Source organism: Oxyura jamaicensis, chromosome 11 (genome assembly GCF_011077185.1).
Source record: "Oxyura jamaicensis isolate SHBP4307 breed ruddy duck chromosome 11, BPBGC_Ojam_1.0, whole genome shotgun sequence".
Taxonomy (NCBI): domain Eukaryota; kingdom Metazoa; phylum Chordata; class Aves; order Anseriformes; family Anatidae; genus Oxyura; species Oxyura jamaicensis.
In genome coordinates, this window is record NC_048903.1 from 20,643,167 (window position 1) to 20,663,890 (window position 20,724).

General features: G+C 44.4%; 1 protein-coding gene across 1 annotated transcript in view; it reads left to right on the forward strand.

The window, feature by feature from the left end:
* Positions 1–20,724, forward strand: part of ZFHX3 (zinc finger homeobox 3) — a 475,206-nt gene that overhangs the window by 215,677 nt on the left and 238,805 nt on the right. The window contains exon 3 of the mRNA XM_035336639.1: positions 4,078–4,191. The gene's annotated coding sequence lies outside the window, so the exon portion shown is untranslated. The remainder of the gene's footprint in view (positions 1–4,077; positions 4,192–20,724) is intronic.

Sequence of the window (20,724 nt, forward strand, 5' to 3'; positions counted from 1 at the left end):
CAAAAATGTTGGGAATGTCATTGGCTTAATATCCAAGATCTGTGGAGGGCAGTTTGTCCCTACTCAGGGCTTCCACAGTTCATAATGCCGATCTGGGAAGCAGTGTTCGAATGGTGGCTGAAGGCAGCAGGCCAGGAGCAGGCTCTCCTCCTGGCAGCAGGTGCCCCAGGGTGCCCCTAGGGTGCTCCCTCCCTCCGTCCCTCCCTCCTTCCCTGCCCCCTTCCCTGCCCCCTTCCCTCCCTCCTTCCCTGCCCCCTTCCCTCCCTCCTTCCCTCCCTCCTGTGCTCCTCCAGCTCCTGTGGCTCCGCTGGGAGCTGCGCACTGGGGGGCTGGCTGCTGGAGAGGAGGGCCCATCAGATACTGCTCTGTTTCATTAGGGAAACTAAATGTTTTTGCTTCATTTTCATCTCAGGATTTGAGAACAACGTTGCATACTGTCAGACAAGTGCAATCTGGGCAGCCCCCTGCCCTGCAAATATTTATGGAGGCAGGGCGAGGGGCAGGACGCGGGGCGACGTGCAGCTGCACACGGAATCCTGGCTCTCCGCTCTGCTCGGGGTGCAGGCAGAGGGACAGCGGTCCCTCTTCTGGTCTCACATCACACGCCGAGCTCTGCACACCCGTGTGTAGCACAGATCCATCTCGGGATTTTCAGCATCTTGGAGAGAGCAGAGTTTTCTTAATTTGCTAGTAAGGCACCACAAAGGGAGTGGTAAGGATCCACCCGTGTGCTGCGCTGTCATGTGCGCGCACATCCTGGAGGCCAAAGCACACGGCCTCCACACGCTCCAGCGCCTCCGCTGGTATTACTGGCAAAAAAAGGAGAGTCCTCGAGCCCTCTCTTGTGAAACAAAAGCTTAATGAAAGAGCAGGCATGCCCCGCTCTCATCTGTGGCTGGTTGTAATTCTTGGCAGAGTGTGACGTGCCCATCCTCCCGAATTAGCGCGGGGCACGTGGCATTTAGCATGGTGCTAATTGTGATCAGATGAAAACAAGCAGCCCCAGTATGTGGGCACGCGGCAAGACAAAGCGCGTGCAGGCGCCTTTCAGCACCGTGCCCGGCGGCCGGCACAAAGGCAGGAGGACGCTGCCCGCATTGCTCCCCGCGGCGGGCAGGGTGCCCAGCAACCGCCGCCCGCTCCCCGCCGCCCGCGGCCCTCGCCACGCGCTTTGTGTCTGTGCCGGCGAGGAGGCCTCCGGGTTAATTTGGCGCCTGCATTGTTAGATGCTCTGTGCTTGCTGCACGGGGGCTGCTCTGCTGTAAAATCGCAGCGGCTGCTGATGAAGAGGGCTACGGCTCAGCCGCAGCCTGGCAAAAGGGGTTGCTGCATTCATCCTCAGCCCCAAGACGAGTGGACAAGTCCACGTGTAAGGAAAAGCCCTGCTCCCACCAGAGCCCTCTTTCTGCAAAAGGGAGTTGTGTGCATGGGGCCAGAACCGTTCTCCGCTCCTGCCCCCTCTCCCAAAATCCAGTTTGGAGGACAATTCCCAAAGGTGGGAGGTGTTTGCTCCCCATTCTGCCAAAAGTGAGGGGGGGTTCCCACGTGTGGCAGAGCCTTCAGGAAAAGAATTATGCTTTCATCTAATCTGTCGGAGGACAGAGTAATGTATTCTCCTGTAACTAATCTGGTAGCAGCAATAGGACTGTTGTCTCATCTCCAGTAGCACTGCTGAGACTGGGGGAATCTATCCTCAAAGTATCTGCCGAAGTCCAAGTAATTAATCCTGTTATATGGCCAAAATGAGAAGCCTGAGCTTTCTGTCTCTCTGCTCTTCCTCTAAGGATTCCCTGAGGATGGAGGATGCTATTCTTTGAGCAGAAAAAAATATATGCAGACTTAGAACCTAACCTTTCCTCTCCCACTAGTCCACACGCTGCCAGTATCAAGTGTTTTCCCAAGTCAAGCCCTTTCCTAAAGCAACTAAAGCATTCCCCTTCAGTTAAAACCAGTTTTCTCTTTAACCAGGGGTGTGCACTTGCATTTTATCACCCAGTTGCTGATTTCTGAGGTTTTTGGGGAACTCTTCTCTGATAGTTTTAAATTTGGCTTTCCTGAAAAACTGTGTGTGTTAACTGTGTTATCTCTGTGTCACTTCACTATCTCCTCTCTCTGGATTATTTACGAGTCTGCTGGAGCAGTGCAGAATCTTCTGCTCCCCTCCCTTGCTAACATTTTGTTTGTACCCCTTTTCCCCTATCTTTTTACCAGGAATTCACAGGAAGATTAATCCCTTGTGCTCCGCGACAGTTTGGTTTCCTTAAGAATCTTTATGAGGGATGTCCTAGCAAAGCTTTTAGAAAATCTGATTCCACTGTATGAGACCAAGTCACCGTATTAGCGGGGCTGTTGCCTCTGTCGGACAACTTGGATTTATACAGACGAATCTTCCCTTGGCCCTCCCACAACACCGTGCCCACTCATAGCTACTAATTCAGGTCTGTTTTACTATTTTCTACCATTTTGCCTGTTCTGAAAATTTGACTTTCTGGTCTATAATTCCCATGATAACTCCTAAAGTTCATTTTAAGGATTTGTCACCTTCCAATTCTCAGGAAGGAAGGAAGGAAACAGAAGGAAAAAAGGAAAGAAAGTTCTGCAATTTCACATTTGAGCTCTTTTAAAACTCTAGAGGAAGTCCTGTCTGCTTCTGGTGATTTGTTACTCTGGTGTATGAACCTTCCTGACCTCCTTCACAGCGAACATCAGTGCAAAGAATTAATTTAATTTTGCTGCTGTGTCCTTATCTTTCTTAATTCCTCCCTTTACGCCTTGATCATCTATCAGCTGTTCTGGGTGACTGACAGGCTTCCTGCTTTTGTGTTTGTAAAGTTTTTATTAGCTCTCATAACTCTAACAATTGTTCTTCAGGACCTGTTTTGGCTCTGCCTTATCATGGTTTTACTTGATTTCACTTGCTAGATTTATGCCCTTTTCCATTTTCATTGTTTGGAAACAAATTCCATTTTTCTGAAGGTATCTTTTATTTCTAAAGCTTCCTTCTTCTGTTGTTTGTTTAGCCCAAGCCTTGAATCAGAGCCGTCTTCGCTTTTCCCTTGCAGTGCCTCGGACACATCCATGCCCCACGGTTGTGCTGCTGTGCACCACTTTCAGGCAGGGTGAGACAGAGGCAGCACCATCAGCATGCTGCTGCCCGGGATTTGCAGGCTGGCAGGTTGCAATCTGCTGCAGGCTGATCCCATATGATGTGAACATCAGCTGGCTTGGCTTTCTGTCTCAGTCCCACGCTAGAGTTCTACATGCTTTCTCTCCCTGCTGTCCCAGTGGTCAAACAAGACCCTGAGAGAAAGAAAATGGTAAAACGCATTCAAATGTAGAAGGCAGACAGAAGAGTAAAAAAATGAGAAGAGGGAAACTAGGTGTCTGCAAGTCCCATGCGTAAGTCCGCAGCAACTGCAGAGGTGTGAGTGCAGCAAGAACACCGGGGAAATGGAAGAGGTCCCTCCCTGTGGCCTCCTGCCATGGGCCGCACCAGCACGTCCCACCTGTGCAGCGATCCCTCCAGATTCCTGCCCTGTGCACTGGAAGTCATTCTTCCTTTTGGGAAGCTGAAGGCTTGTCCTGAATCCGGTTGTTTCTCCTAACTCTTAATTGTATTTGTTTTCATTCCTTGTGCATCTACTCCCCTGCTTGTTAGCAGTGCTGAGCTGTAGTGGTTAAAACAGAGAACTGAGACCACAGAACTTCTCTCTTTGTGACAGACAAGTCAGAGTAAGGCCCTGGTACAGGTAAACTTGTAGGTTTTCCACTTGCAAAGCCACATATGTGTAGCTGAAGCAATTGTTCATAAATAAAGCCAGGCAGCTGGGAAGTGCACTGAAAAGTGCACGGGGAAGTGCAGCTCTCCGTTGCAAAATGTACCGATTGTATAAATGTGCTGTAGGTCAACTTGCAGTCACAGGAGAGGTAAAACAATAAGGACTGTTGACTGAATTTGAGCCAAACACACACAAAAGTATTATTTACTCTATGCTATGAACAAACTTGTGGTTATTTTGGTGCGTTATTCCAAAGTCTTCAGTATTCCTTATGTACTTTGTATTCCTTCCTTTGCAGGCGCTGATCTGGAGAGTTTGTACCAGCTTTTTCCAGTCTGCATAGGAACCATCACTCCATCTCCACTCACTGGTGCTGGATCTTGCTACATTATCTTCACATTTCCACACTGAGGTAGGAAGATCTTCTATGACCTAATTTTCTTAAGCCTTGGAGAAGTGATTTTTGTGTTGGTAGCCCTCCTGGGATGCATAATATAAATAACATGGATTAAAAGAGATGTGATTACATGTAATACAACCATGCTGTTCTCAAACAGAGATTTTAGAGTTCTTTGTGTCATTTATCCTCTGCCATTCTGGTGAGCAGCAGTATTTGCTTGCTCCTTCTTCTAATGGTTTTATGTTGTGTTTTTTGTTGTTGTTGTTGTTGTTTATTTTTTATAAATGCCATCTGCTTGAAGTATTTCTTAGCACCCGACTTGTTGGATGGTAATCTTACCTCCTCTTACTTTCCATGTTGTAAGATGAATGAAAAGGTGTTTTTTGAACAAGACCATCCATAGCACATTGTTTTATTCTGGCTGTCTTCAAGCTGATACCCTGTCAAGTTATAGCTCTACGTGGGCTTGTGAGTAACCATAGGGACTATGCTATTTAATTATTTATCTTGGCCGTAACTGTTAGTTTCTATCATTAAAGAACAGGCCAAATGATCAGTATCCTTGACTTAATCTCCTTATCAAGAAAGCTGTCCCTTGAATTTCTGCCATAATCAAACAGTCATAAGGAAAAATGTGGAAAATAAGACTTCTGGCCCGTTTCATATTGCTTGTGAATTGTGGAAAATAAATCATATTCAGATGGTCTGTTTCAAGTCTTAAATATTCCGTTTTCCAAAATTATGGCAAATGATGTGCTGGCAGAAAAAAACATGGTGAAAAAACAACCTCCTCTTCTGAGTAGTTTTGATGAGTCTCTCGACCTTCTCCATTAGATTTGGCACTGAAAAAGTACCCATTGTCCAAATGTAGTAATTTCATTCAAAATTATTTTTTTTTTTGTAACTAGAATTCACTGAGTCACTGTAAAGTGCCTGTTTTTAATTTATCTGTATATCTTCAGTCTGAGAGTCATTCATAAAATCTGGGATACTCTGTAATATCAAACTATCTTTGTGTAATACTGATGGCAATAGCAACATTAGTGGTTGGTTTTGTGAAATACTTACCAGTATCCTCTATCAAGATTAAAAAATGGAAGGTGTAAGTTTGGATCTGGATTCTTTCCTTATTTACTTTTTTATTATTATTATCTTTTGAGGAGGATTTCTCTCTTGCTTTCTTCATACGTTTCTATCTGAAGTATTTTGTTTACAACGTAAGTGCACACTTCAATTTCTCGAGAATCATCAGGCTTATAAATTAAACTGAAACCTTGGGAAGTTCTGTGATGTGCAAAGACATTCATTCTCTTTGTGTCCTTAAAATCTCAGAAGATCCCAAGTACAGCGTCTACTTTGTCCTATTTAGTTAGACAGGAAACTTTCAGGCATTTGTATCCTTTGTGTGTGGTGTATGTTGGGCTTCAAATGTTGTAAACTGAGTCCAAAGATTTGAGTGAGGAATATTAACGCCGAAAACCCACCTTCCCCAAGCTTGAGCTAATATTTTCGACTTTGATCTGAGAATGAGAGAGAAACATTGATGAATCAGAGAAAGAACAGAAAAGCAGGCAGAAGGTAAGAGATGGAAGAGAAAGAAAGATAAAAAGAGGCTGAAATGGAGAAATTTTGAAACATTTCAGGAACATTACAGTGTGTGGTTGTTTGTCCCTTTTTCACAGTATTATGTCTTGACTAATTTTGTCGTACTGTAAATACAATGCTAGAACATACTAGAACATACTAGATAACTTTGTGTATGGTTAGCTTGGGCATCTAAGTTAAACTGCAGGGTTTGATTCTATTGAAGCACCATCTATAAATACATATGGTGAAAAACAAGCCAGCCATAAAGGATTAGTAGGGAAACACTTCACTGCAAGTGGCAGTCAGTCAGAAGACTGTTTAATCTCTAGTGTGTGGGTATGCACAAACAGTGTTGAGCAAGCAGGTAGCTGTGTCCATGTTAATGCTGGCAATCACAATATTATATCTCATTTATTTGTAGGACAAACGTGTAGAAATTCTATAGTTGCTGGAAATCAGGGTGCATATCCATTTTCACCGTATCCACTAGTCTTTAGCTTTTTCTTAATTTTTAGAAACTTCGTTTTCAAGATGTGGTTTTCCTCCTGAGATGAGGTTTCAGTTTGAGCAAAACTGTGCAGTCTGTAAGGAGGATAGAAATGTAGTATTACAAATTTCTTTTTCTAAGAAATATTTCAGAGCTACTCTAGCACTTAACAGGCTGAAGTTGGGCCTGGATAAAACCTTAAGAGAAAAAGAGTATTTCCAGTTGTCCGGGTGAAAATTGGCTTTCATTTAGGTGAAGTTTAACATTTAAAAATTGTAGTACTGGTACAAGCAAACGCAATTTTATTTTGCCAAAGGGTAGGATATTTTAAGACTCAATTGCCTCAAGAGGAGGCCTGAATTCCTAACCATCTTCTGAAAGGAAAATCAGTAATTTTAGTTCTGTGAAGACCATCTGAGTAGAACAAGGCTCCGTTACCTTCACTTGTAAAAGGGAACTTGTGCATGTCGTTCTCATTTTTTCCTTTGGATCTAAGATACACTTGGTTTTTAAACTGAAGGCTTTGATTTCAACCGAGAGCGGTGAGAAAAATACCATCGTTCATATTGCTGCTGTATTTGTCATAGCTTTTATTATATTCGATTATTGTGATTACCTGTGTATTGGGTACTTGTTCGTTGTAAGTGTTAAGAAAGTGGAGAAAGTAGGACTGCTGCTGTATTTCAGCATACAAGGGGACATTTGTTAGTAATGCTCGTGGTTTCTGACACTGATAGGCTGCACCCTTCTGTATCACCTCCTCTTCCAGCAAACGAAGGATCAGATCCTGATTTCAAAGATTCCCTGCACAGGAGAAAAGCTTCATTGGGTATTCTGTTTTCCAGGGCACCACCTCAGCCCGCTGCAGTTCCTATCAGATCCTGCACCCTAAATACACCGTACTGCTGCCGCGACATCGCTCCTATTGCACATGGAGTGCTTGTTGTGGAAGCATCCAGGGAAAATCACAGTGCACATAGCATCCCCCCGCCTGGCAAAGGAAAGGTGCTACTTGGGAGTTTGATTCACCTCGGCTGGGCTGGTTTGCTTTGTGACCATGGCAACTGCTACATCCAGAGAAATTCATGCTTCCATATCAGAGGGCAAATAACGTTTGTGCTGCAGCTTCCTCTTTGAGTGAGACAGGTTTATTTTGCAATCAGGCAGTGAAGCACATGCTCTGAATTGCAGGTTTTACTGACAGCAAGAAAAAGGTTGTGGAAAATCCATGTTTGTTTCCAGACACAGAGGTGGCAGGTACTGCCTAAAGATTCTCCTGTTCTTTGGGCAGGTAAGAAACATCCTTAATTAGTGATGAACATCCCAAATAAGATATTGCTCCCCAAAGCCATATCCTTTCTATTTGCTAGTATTTTTCCAGGTTTGTTCTTCAGTTTGTCTTGATCTTCTGGCATAAGACTATAACATGCTCTTAGTAGCTTCCTTGTATTTTATTTCAGTACTGAAAATAGAATGGGAACATACTTGTAGCTCATCAGCTGAGTGATGTGCTGGCACATATGACAGAGTTCTCATATGATTTCCCAAAATACTTTTTTTTTTTTTTTTTTTTTTGAACTGACACAGAGGCTCAGAAGCTTCTGGGAATATAGGATTTTATTCTAGTGGCTCCAAAACTCTCTAGTCCCACATCATAAGTAGTACAGCAGTAGTTCATAGGGCCCATAACAAGCAGCAAACATTTCATCACTTTTTGCAGTGTTTGCGATTAAAAGATTGATTACAAGGATTTGTTGTAGTCAAGGATAAATTTTGAAGATTTTTAATGGTTTCAGTGTGTTTGTCTAATTGTCAAGACAGATGAAATTATATTCAGTAAGATCATGTCCTTCACATGTATAAAATTAGACAGGTTTCCTTAAACATTAGCTGATTCTCTTGTTGTTTTCCTTAGTGGAAGATACAGGCACACGGCAGGTAATGAGAGGTTTTCTTCCAATTTCTCCAACAGATAGAATCTTTAATTTGTCTGTCTTCAAAACATTTAAGCTGTGGGCTCTTGACTGGTGTAAATCAGCATGACTCCACTGAAATTAGTGGAGATACCTCATTAGACACACACAACGTAAGAGGCTTTGCACATATCATCCAGTCTGCACTAAGAATATGGGAAAAAAAGGGATCTGAAACACATTATCCTTTCTCCCTGCTAACATTCCTGCTTTCAAAAAGTACGTATTACCCAGGTTTTCAGAGCCAAGACAGTTCTTGTGACATTGGCACATCTGCAGTGATGCTGTATTCAGGTTCCTGCCATTAGATGTGAGCAACAGGGAGAATGTCCCTGGGCTGTGCATTCTGTGTCCCTGTTTCCGATCCTCTAGAGTTAGAGAGAAACAAGCCTCAAACTTATGGACACTCAGACTACCCGAGGAGCTTTGGGGTTGATCACATACTCCTCCTTTCCACATTGATATTCACGTAAAAATCCTGTTGACATATGTCTCTGTGATATTTGAAGCACCCACAGACCATTAAAAATAAATCATGCAATAAAGATTATTTCAAAATTTCCCTTATTTGATAGATTCTGATAAAAAGGCCATGCTTGGATTAAATCTTTTTATTCTGCACAACCATTGACAGTTTAACATCTGTAAAGCAGTTTTATTTAAAAAATAATCCTCCAGACAAAGGCACTTGAAGAGGCGGGTGCCCGGCCTGCACCCCGCAGTGCCGCCAGGCTGGCCGTGCCCTGCCCTGAGCCCTGGGCAGGGGCTGCCCCAGCTGGGCGGCTCCACGAAGGTGCTGCAGTTTGAAAACGGGAGGAGTGATCCGAGTGATCTAAGTGATTTTTAAAGTTTATGTTTACAGGCACCAAAGCTTTTTTCTAATTAAAGTTCATGTAACAGCAGTAGTAGTAATTATGACATTAAGAGTGGCCAGAGCAGGAATAATTAAGATTTCTCTTTTTGGCCAGTTGCTGGCGTTTCTTTGAGTCTCCGTAAAGATAAAGCTACGACATCCTTATGCAGACTACCAGCATTGTAACAACTGTCTCGTTTGAGCCCTGGCACTGGAAAGGACACTGCATGTGTCTGGGCATTTTCCAGGCTGCAGGATTTTCTTCTCTTCTGATCTTAGCACTGCAAGACCCCTCCTTTCAGCCTGAACACCATTTAAATAGATCATTTGTTTTCATTACAGGTTTTTGCATCTCTACCTTTCATTCTTGTTAATGAATTTAGAGGGCCTGATTGGAAACTAAAAGCTAAATGCAAGCAGACCGCGATCTGACAAAGGACACGGTTAAAGCTCTGGCAGGCTCTGCCGCACTGGCGGTAGAGAGGAGATGGCCATTTGCTGATTGCCTGGGGTTGACATGACTTGGTTAGTATGCTAATCTAGTCTTCTGCATTTAGCATTCAGATCAGGTCTGCGCAGAGCACGGCGCCGGGAAGGGGTGGCTGCCTGGCAGCACCGACCGCGCTCTGCAGCGAGTGCATGAATACCCAAACCTTGTGTCTGCTGCTGCCATGCGCTCTCCCCCTCTTGCACACCCTCTCCCCTCTCCTCCCCTCCCGCCCTCCCTGGTGCACACACACACGTACATACCATCCGAAAAGCTTCCTGCAAATGCTGAAAAATATGAAATGTGGAAAAGTCATGTATGATTGGCTCATTTCTCTGCCTCCGTGTCCCCAAAGAATCCCACTTTAATAGACCATGTGTTTCTGCTGCTGGAGAAGCCCAGAATTTAATGTGCCAAAATTCAGCAATAATGAAGCAAGACGGAGTTTAACATCCAAAACAAAGAGATGGCATTATTGTAGCTCACTTACAACGTAACAGTCACAAGGAGGTTTAAAATTCCCTCTATCCTCTCTCCCCACCCAACCTCATCCCAAGTGAAAACAAACATTTATTAAAATCCATTCGTTTAGGACAGCAGTCAGATGCCCAGGTGGGAAGGAAAGCTTGCTCCCGTTATTCCAGGTAATTGTCACTTTTCCTGTGTGCTTGGAGGCAGGGAGGTGCAATTCCCCACCTTGAGTAAGGGGTTCCCAATTTCCAGAATTAAGGAAGGAATTGATTCCAGAGTCATTTCACATCACCAGGTCCAGCAGATCCTGCAGCCACGGGAGAACTTAATTCCTCGAGCTCCCTTTTCTTTGTTTTTGTAATGTCACAGCAGTTCTGGAGAGGCATATGGAGAATCATCAGCTTCTGCTTGCATTCAGAGGATTTCGGAAGTTGCATTTTCAGAGACCACATCAGATGTTGGTAAAAATGAGTCTCCATCCGACAAATAAGCAGACAAAGCTGTTTAACCTCTGAATTATAGCACAGCTCCATAGTTCTGTTCTCTGTTGTTTCATGCTCTAAGCAAACTGCTTCTTGCAGTTCTCCCTCCTGGTGCCAAGCACGTATTCCAGCTGCAGCTCAGCAGCACGGGGAAATTCCTTCCAAGTCCCCGGCAGAACAGTCGGCGCTTTCTCCGGAGCTGCAGGCTTGATTGTCCTTGATTATTTTATTTCTTTGGCTCTGATCCAAGATGTTTCCTGTCATCATTTCAGTGTCTTTTCTCATAATCCCTTTTCTAAACATCATCAACAATTAACTGATTCTCTCATATCTACAAACACATGCACACACACGCAGGCGCGCATGCACACACACTCCACTGAGTCTCATCAGTGTCTTTTTTGCCTTTAAGTATAAGAAATTACAGCTTCTCATTAGCTGAAGAGCATGTTTTGAAAGGCTTTGTGTTTACTCACTTTGCAAGTGATGCTGGCGCTTTTAATTATTCTCCTTTTGCATATCATAAGAGAGCAGGGAGCTGCTCCAGCCAGCCCGGACGAGACGCATTCCCAGGAAGGCAGGAGGAAGGAATCGTGTTTTACCTCACTGCTGCTGCTTTCTTCCTCTTCTGTCAGCCAGCCAAGGAATCCCCCCAATGCTCTTACGTAGCAGATACCAAAACTGTGAGTCACTTTTCGCTCCCAGAGCAATAAGTCCACCGCATCTGCGTGCATTAACGGCAAGCACAAGGCTGGGAATTTCTCCAGGCTGCCAGCATGCCCCGGCACCAGTTTTCCAGTGGTGACTTTGTTTTTTCTGCTCTTGCTTTCTCTCATCAGCTCCCTTGATTCTTCATTCTTCTTTATGCCTTCCCCATTTTCTTTCTTCCTTCCTCTCCATCCGTCTCCGTTGCTGGCAGCGGTAAGCCCAGGAAGATCTGGGTCCCTCTCGTCTTCTGTGGATTTTTTTTATGTGTAACTGCAGCAGCCTTTGGCTGCTCACTCTGCCAGGTTGGATCACCAAAGACACACGACTCGCTCACAATGAATAATCAATACAGATATTGATCTGCGGAAAATGTTTGTAAATTCCTGAAAGGGGAATCAGGAACGCGGGACAGGGAGGCTTGTGGGGGACGACAGGGTGTTTCGGGCAGCGGCTGCCGGCAGAGCTGGGTCCGGAGCCCGTGTCCTGCCGCCTCCGAGGTGACGGGTGCTGGAATGCGTGCGCGGGCGGGCGGGCGTGGGGGCTTCTGTATTTTCATTTCTCTACAGCTGCTTCCTCCGAAGAATCAGGAGGCGAGCAGCTGAGAGGCCCCGCCAGTGCCATGCCTTGGCTGCGGTCCAGCACTGTTTTGTTTCCATCATCACACGCCACTTTTGAATTTGCATAAATACAAGGGTTATTTTCTGTTGTGTCTCCCGTAAGGTTTAAAAAGATGGAAAAGTATTTATGTGAGGAGGGATTGCTGTCTCTAGCCATCACTTTCAGAATTTGCTTTCAAACCCATATGTTTGAAAGAAAGGGAGGTAGAAAGGAAAATAAAGGGCAATAAGAAGGACATGGAGAAGACTGAAAAGGTGCTTAAACATGGAAGAGCTTTAGAATGCAAAATGTGTTCTCCAGCAGGAGCCTATGAGTGCTGCCGTGCGCCAGCACGGGTACCGAGGCAGGTCAGACCCCTCTGGTGGGGGCTCTGCCCCTTCTCCCTGTCAGTGGGTGCAGGCTGGCCAAGAGGCGGTGAGGAGCGATCCGGGAGCCCCAGGCTCCTGCAGAGCTGGGTCCCAGGAGCAGCCTGGCCCCTGGCCCCTTCCTTGGAGCCCATTGCCCCTGTGCCAGCCTGCGCAGCATGCAGAGCATGTAGCAGGTGGCACCGGCCCACCCTGCTCGTGGCGTTGCTAGCCCTACCCCTGCCTACTCTCTGTGTTCCTTCCATCTCCGTCCCTCTGGCTTTCTGTCTTTCTAGGGAAAGGCACCTACTGAAGGTGTTGAGGTATGCAGTATTAGGGCCACTCTCTAATGGTAGTGGCCGGCAGCGCAGACCCCAGGGACACTGACTGGTGCCTGCTTTGAGTCCCTCAGGTTGCCACCCCCATCAAGCTGGGCATCTGCCTCAGGGGAACCTGCGGTGCCAGCTGCCAAAAGCAGCGAGCGGGGCCACTCCGGCAGCCCGCAGCCTCCCCAGGCCTGCACGCAGGGCCTGCGCCCCCGGCGCCCCCCGTGCCACAGGTCGTGTCCCTCTGGCTGCCCACAGGCCGCAGTGCCGGGGCCGCGCGCGGTGACCTCTGCGATAGCGATCGCAGCGAGACCTCAGCGCGAGGAGCACATTCGGCGCCTCCTTTCCCCAGAGCAGCTGCTTGCTTTATCAGCCCGCGCCAGCCGCAGGGAGGCTGATCGTGCTCATTCTCTCTCCAGCTTCTGATTAGCTCCTGCAATCCAATTAGCAGAGGCATTTATATCACAAGGGGCTGAGGTGCCCCTGCTCATCACAGCAGCTCAGAGCCAGTCATAAATTCTACCGACACTACATCTTTGCTGTGACATGGATTAATTACGGCTCTGGGCCTCCAAGAGCAGGTTTGCAGAGGAAGGTGCACACAGATGTAGGAATTTAGAGGAGGCACCACAGGACAGGCCTCCTGGCATGGCACCGGCCGAGGGCACCCGCGGGTGGCCCGGCGAGGGCCTGGGAGCCAGGTGGGGGGCACGAGCACTCGATTACCTGAGAGAAAAACACAGAGGTTGGCTGGGGCATGTTATGAATTCTGCCCCCATGACCACGACGAGAAATTCTTCATAATGTTTCTTTGAATGCTGCAGTGTAGATGCTGAAAGTGAAGCTAGGAGAGCCATAATAAAATTGTATCTTCCCCCTTGAGATGTTGCAGGCCATCGCCAGCGGCACGGGGAGGCCCTGAGCCTTCGGGAGGGTTCCGCCTGACAGAAACGGGTGCTTGCTCACGGGGGAACACCCTCGTTCTCTGTGGTTTTCCCAGGAGCTCCTTCATAGCATGCACCTTTTTTGTTACTACTGCTCCAGAAATAGTAGTTTTTTGGTATCACTTTTCCTCTCTTGGTTCAGTACTTTTGACTTGGATTCCCTCAGGCTGTTGTGCCAGTCTCACCGGAGGTGGTGTTTTCTGAAATGGTGCAAGAGCAAGTTGGAAACAGGCCCTAAAACATCCAGGAGAATGAAAGGATTAGGTGCGCTTTGTATTCTCATACATCTGCCTGCCATTGTCTGCTTTCACAGCTCTTCGAGGCTCCTCTGAGCTCTGACACCGATCTGTGTTTCCCTGGCACTGCCACCTGACTGTGCACTGGTGGATCAGCTGCTCATTCAGCTACCTGAACGCTTACCCATTTATAACGTCTACTTAGCTGTTAATTTGGGTATGTATTGATCACAGCCTGATGATCTGGGAGACTGTACAGGGATCTGATCTGTTGTTTTTTTCTTTCAGTCTTACAACAGTTTAACAATTCATCTAAGTTATCCATCACTCAGTTCTTCATTTGTGCATCAGTTGGTGCCATCATATCTGTTGGGTTTTTTGTTTCTATGCATTTATACTCTTACCTATTATTGTACTATGATTACTTCAGAAGTCCATAGAACTTCCTTTTAAGTGCATGAGAAAGAGGAATTTTAAAGAAATAAGGATGCATATTAAACTTCGTGGCATGTCAGCTCCATTTGATCTCCTGACAGATCTGTGCAAGCAAATGCAGTTCCTGCTGATAGAAGCTTGTCTTGTTTTTTGTTTTGTTTTTAACTGGGTGAAGGGAGGTTTAGCCAAAATAGAGCACTGTGAATGAAACAGTTGCTCTTCTAGTACAAAGAAATGTTTTCTAATCTTTCAAAGCAAAAAAAATCTTCCTACTCTTGTATAATAACAAATCTTGCATTTACTGACCAAGTCAGACAAAAGAACTCAGGTGGCATCTCCAAGTACCAAAGGCTGTAGCCTGGTGCTAGACAAATTCAGACAGGAAATAAGTCGTGTGTTTATAAGAGAAGGGGTAATTAGCCAACCCACTAACACACCTCCCAGATTCAGCTGAGGTCCTTATATTAAGACTTATGGTTTTTGTTACATATAATCTGTTATTGAAAAAAACGCTGTAACAGCAGTTTCATTTCTAAATTTTGGGATGAAATCATTAGACTGTAAGATCACAGCATACCCCCTGACCCTAAAATCAGTAAGACTGTAATTCTCAAAGAGTTGACTTTGGTCCCATTTCAGATTTCCTTGGCTTTTGTCATTTTTGAATCACACTCCCCATGTGTCATCACTTTGGTAAGATTGCTATTGCTAAATGTTTGTTTTCCTAAGGTCAGAGCAGACTTTTCACTACGTTACTGTGCAATTTGACTTTTAATACGGCTTTCTTCCATGTTTTAGTTGACCATAAAATTATGCTGGTATGATTTCTTTTTAGCAAAACTCTGACAGAGTCTTCCTGCCCGGTCAGAGTAAAATGGCAAAATAACCTCTTTCTAGAGTAACTTTTTAGTAGCTATTTTCTTGATTAAAGCTGGCATATCTTCTTTCTTCTTCCCCTCACAAATTGTCATTTAAACAAAGCTGATGAAACACATCTATACAAACACTTTCTACATCTATACAAACACTTTCTACATTTTTTCCAGACCTATTTGAAACAGATCAAGTGTGCCTGTGTGTTGCCTATTTTAATATTTTTGTTTCAAGTTGGCTTTTTGTTGCAACTTTTCATGTAATTTGTCACATTGCCCTATATGTTCCATGAGTAAACGAGCAACTTAACTGCACGCGTTGAAAACAGTGAAGAGCATTGCAGCACTTTTTAACAACTTTGATGCTTTTTTAATGGAAAGAGAAGATTTAAAAACAATACGTGAGTGATATCAAAGTAAATCTTTAGAAATTCTGTTTAAAAGAAAAAAGAAATTTTGTTTTAGCCTAATTTGAGATCAAAGAATACCATAAGTGTTCTGTGAAGTGAGAGTTCTCTTTCTTGGCCAGTTTTATGTTTTGCACCTCCTGCCTGGTTAGATGCTTCCTTTAACACCTCCTCGCTGTCGTGTGGGCAGCTCTCCCTCAGCCAAAGGTGAAGTACTCTGCATGGCACTGGTGCAAAAATGTAGAAACAGCCTTGTTGGGCCAGACAGCAGATCTTACTGAGGCACTTCGTTATTATTTTTCTGGATGAGTTTACTGAATGATCTGAGACAAGCCCATGCTTGAAAAGAAGCATGGAAACCACTTAATTTTAAGAGAGATTTTATGCAGTGAAATTGAAAATGTTCATCCTGTTTCTGCTCCTTCGGATGCCTCAGTCACCAAGAGGCAATTCTCAAAGCTTGCTGAGAAATTCCAGCAGAAGAGCATCGTGCTGCCCCGTGACTACCAAGAGCCGGTACAGCCAGGGCGTCAGGAGGCAGGCATGTAGTGGAGCAAATTCTTCCGGAGTGCTGTGAGGTTTTGTCCCTGCCTTCATGCATGAACTATCAAGTGAGGAAGAAGTTATTTAAAGCTAAAGCTGTTTAAATTCTGTTTTCTATGGAAGAGCTCATTTCAACTGCCATGCAGTGTCTTATCTAGGCTGGCGCTGGTAGTGCTGTAGCCTGCTGTAGATCTGTTTAGCTCCATCCGTACGGGGTGGCTCACCGTGTGATGGGATTCATGGCCTGGCTGCTCAGCAAGGAGAACAGGCAAATGTCAGCCTGGCTTCAGAGATGAGGAAACCTTTCTGCTGCTGCTCACTGTTCCACTGTGTTTTCACCTGCGTTGCATTTGCTTTATATCATTCTCATGAGAAACTTCATCCTCTCAGCCTTAAAAAGACAAAACTTGGCTAATTTCTCCTCTGTTTAATGTCATTCCTGTATCAGCCTCCCACTGCTGTTTCCTAGATTTCAGTCCAGAAAAGCACTCTCCAGACTTCGCGTTGTCAGCACCCATCTGGTGTGAAGATGTAAAATCTGTATCACTCTTCAGTTTGTCTCCAGCGCCTGAGGGAGGTGGAACTTGACCTACATCTCAATTTGCTATCATGTTGCTTAGTCAGTAAAGAAAGTGTTCTCTTTCTTGATAGGTGACTTTATTCTTTTATAAAATTGTCCTGCATGAATTCTTCTTGAAAATTACAGTTTAGAGGGAGTATTGTCAAAAATTCTGTCTCTCTCTCTACTTTATTATCCCCTCATTTTTTTTGTCATTTAACTCCAATTATGGGATGCTAAGTGCTTTTGGAAATTTCATTGTTAATATCTTCTTACAGTGCTATTAACGTAAATCAACGTTAATAGTGTCCCAGCAAGTGTAAAAGCAATCAAAAATTCAGTACTCACGAATCATTCTGTAATTTCAGCATAAAATGTTAATAGAAATAAAATCCAATACCATAAAATATCGGCAAATTCAACTTTAAATACATGTGATGAATGACTTTACCATTCTGCAGCATCCCATGGACTTCTGCAGCGTGAAACCTTTTACTGGTGAAGGTCTATACGTACAACTCCCTTCTTCGTCTCCTTCCCAGTACGCCTCGTGCATGGGATTATACTTCTCCGGCACTTAAAACTCCATTTTCACATACGATGAAGTGGCATCTGTATTCAGGTTTTTAGTGGTAATCAGCAGGATCACTAGGAATCTGTTAACTTTTCAACTGATAGAAACTCGCAGCTTTTTTACTGTGATCTTGAAGAGCTTCAGCTGCATTGCGTTTTATTGAGACTGGGATTTTCTTTTAGGCAAATCTTTTAAATCAGAATTTAGATTGTGAAGACCCATCAGTTACTTAGAGGAAGTAGTTAACAGAATGGTAATGATTTATCAAGAAACACAACTGTTGGCCTGAAAGTTCAAATTAAAATTAACTTTAAAAAGAAAAAATATCCCCAAAATGGTACGCGAACAACTGTTAGGTGTTTAACCTCTAATTTATTACCCAGACAATCTGGAATCTTTTGATTTATTTACTTACTTGTATTCACTTGCTTTAATAGGTCTGTGTACTTTTAAAACACGCTTAAGAGCCCTTTACTGATAGGGCTACAGGCAGCGCAGGGTTAGTCTCGAGTTGCTGCATTGCTGGATACGGAGCACATACACGTCTGAGATTTCTGTGATCACAGAAGAAAAAAGCTACAGTGAGATACCTATAAAAATAGTTGATTTGAGAAAAGATCTCCTGGTCAGTATGTAGATACCTTTTCATCCCGTATTAGCTTACTGCCCCGTTATCTCCATGTAATGTCCATGTCACCAGTTTTTGGATTGGTCTCTTTCTGCCCTCCTGGGTTTCTTCCTTCTTTCTCCTCTCATTTCCTGTGTGATTTCTTACCTGTAGATTCCTACAGTATAGCCATACAGTAGTTTTTATAGGTCCTTTGAAGTCTGTGTGGGATTTCTATGATATTTATAAAATACTTACTGTATGTTAGGAAAAGTTGAGGTATCTCTAGGTATCTCATAAAGGATATCAGCTGCTAAAGTGTGCTGTCATCACTGTCTTTGTGACCATCCCCACAAGCATCAGACGCAAGAGAAATTTGGAACATTTCAGTTATTCCAATTTGAATACATGGGGCCCTGAACAGTTAAGGTATATGCCTAAGAATTCAGGCTGTCTCCGATTTTTTTTTTTTTTTTTTTTTTAATCCAAAACTGATTTTTTGTAATTACTTAGATTCTTGTGAGACAGCAGAATTATCAAAACCATTGATGACTTGGACGTTTACGGTCATTACATTCCCGTAAACAAATGACCAGCATGTCAGATAATGTAGAAACCATCCAAACGATGCAAAACTAACTAAAATTGCTGTGTCTGTGCAGCTGGCACAAGAGGCGTGGGTATTGCTGCTGTGCCTCAGCACCACAGGTCTGCTTGCACGATGTGCCTGTGCCCAGCAGTGCCAGCTTTCATGCCCCATGCCCTCACGAGCTGAAACACAAAGCAGCTGAGCCAGAGGAGGGGCTGTATGCCCTTTTAGTTCATAACATACTTTAGTTGTGTTTGCTATGCAGAGCAATGTTAAACAAAGCAAAACCACCTGGAAATAATTCACACAGACATCAGCAGCAAGCTGCCATCAGCAGGCAGGAGCTGGCCCGAGCTCTGTCCCGTCGGGCAGGCAGCTCCGGGCTCCAGCGCCGTGAGTTCCGTGGGCAGTTACAAGTGTGGTTATCACACCGGGCTTCAGCAAAATCATTTTCAGCACCTGAAATAGCATGTAACCTAGTCTGTAAATGCTTGGTGTTATTTATTGCTGCATTTCATATGATATTTTTATTTTTGAAATAAATCTTTGAAATCAAAGGCTTTTTTGCTGGCATAGCTATATGATTTTTCTTTGAATTCAGTGGACATTGGATCAACCCTTAAAGTGAGGAAGCTGTAGTTAGGATTAATGGCTTGAAACCTGCAAAAGCACTTTCGTGGGGGTTTCATTTTAAAGTCTTCCTGAGATCTAGGTTCTTAAGACACTGGGTTAAAACTTCTAACATTTCCTTTGGTCCCTCTTCCCCTTTTTCTTGTCTTCTTATAAAATGGAAAGTTACTCATCCGGGTAATTTTCAGTGTGAAACTGCCAGTGGAGTCCCACTGGGATAAGCACAGTCGGGAACAAGGAGCGTAAGATCCTGCTGTGCATTTTACTGTGCCAGGACTTCAGCATTGCGTGTCTCCTAATGGAGTGATACTACATACCTTGTCGTTCCATTTTCCAAAGTAAATCAGACTTTGCCCTTGCCATGTGTCAATGGTCTAGGCTTAAGTTAGTGCTTCTGCACCTGCTTGGTGGAGATTCTGATCTCCACCTCAGTTGTTGAAGACTGTAGTATCATAATAGCAAGAGAAAAACAGTAGTATGTTCAACCACCTTCTTCAGAGAAGCAGTTACAGTTCAGTGACTTCAGCTAAGTTTCAGTGGTGAGGGATCATTCCACATCTAACAGAACGTACCAGCAAGGCCTTGCTGAGGTGTTGGAAACCCCCAGCTTTGCCATTAAGTGGCAGAAATTCATTCTACAGCAGAGGCACTGCAGAGACAGGCTCTGTAGACAGATGTCCAAGGTGCCAAATCCTGTTCTCTGTTTTATGGGAATCTCAGATTCTTCATTTCTCCTGCCTAGAACAAAGAGCAGAGGCTTGCCAACAACTTTTACGTTTGTATTCATTAAAATGGAGAGTCGGGGGAACCCTGCAAAAATATTTACAAGTTATCTAAGAAGAAAAATTCACAATATGCAGTGAAATAATATGTGTTTAATATCAGAACAGGAAAATATAAATGCGTGAAGAGGTAAAACCCATTCCTGACAGTAGTTCAGCAGTGAGGTCCTCTGCCTTAGACCTGCCCCAAACCAAGGTTGGCATGTGCCTTTGGAGGGATGATCCTTGCGGAAATACCAAAGCCAGAGAGAAGGTCTTAGAATTAGTGCTTGCATTTCTTTGGGGTCTCATGCTGTGCTGCCTCCTCTGACAAAACTACGGGGATGACTCAAAGAATAGCCCCGGGAGATTCAAATAAGTGTTAATAAGATTGCACATACTCAATGGGTGTTTGCGAGGAACTGAATTCTTGCAGTCAAAATGCAGATCGGTGAACTCTTTCAAGTAGCGTGTTGAGAAAAACGGTATTTTTCCAAATCTTTCACCGTTTTCCAGCCTGCTCTTTGTCTTGTTAATAATTGAAGGCTTTAAGTGGTGTTCAACTTTTATTTTTAAAAATTCTCAATACCCCTTCAGGCTCTCGGAGTGGAAGAGCTGTGAAATTCCTTTGCCAGAAGTAACCACGAAGTGGGATGGAAAGCCTGAGCACCGAACCACAGCTGCGTGAAGCGCTGTGCTGGGGGTGCAGGATGTGGCCCAGGGCTGGGCCCTCCGGGGGGCACGGCGCGCTCTGCGTCCCTCCATAAACAAGAAGGCGCATGGGGGCTTTAAGCACAAGAGATCACCATATTACAAGGAAGCAAAAGAAACAATCTTTAATCCTTTCAAAGCCCAATAATATTATGTATATTGACTGAAGCCCTACGGAGTGGGCCTGACAGGGCTTTTTCATTACTGCGGTTCGTTGTAGCCTAGCTACCTTTGAAAAGTAACCAATATCGAGAGCCACTTGACATTTGCAAAGGATTATGGGTGTCCTCTCTATCTCTTCTCAAGTTCCCAAATTTACAATGGTCTTAATTTAAAAGTTA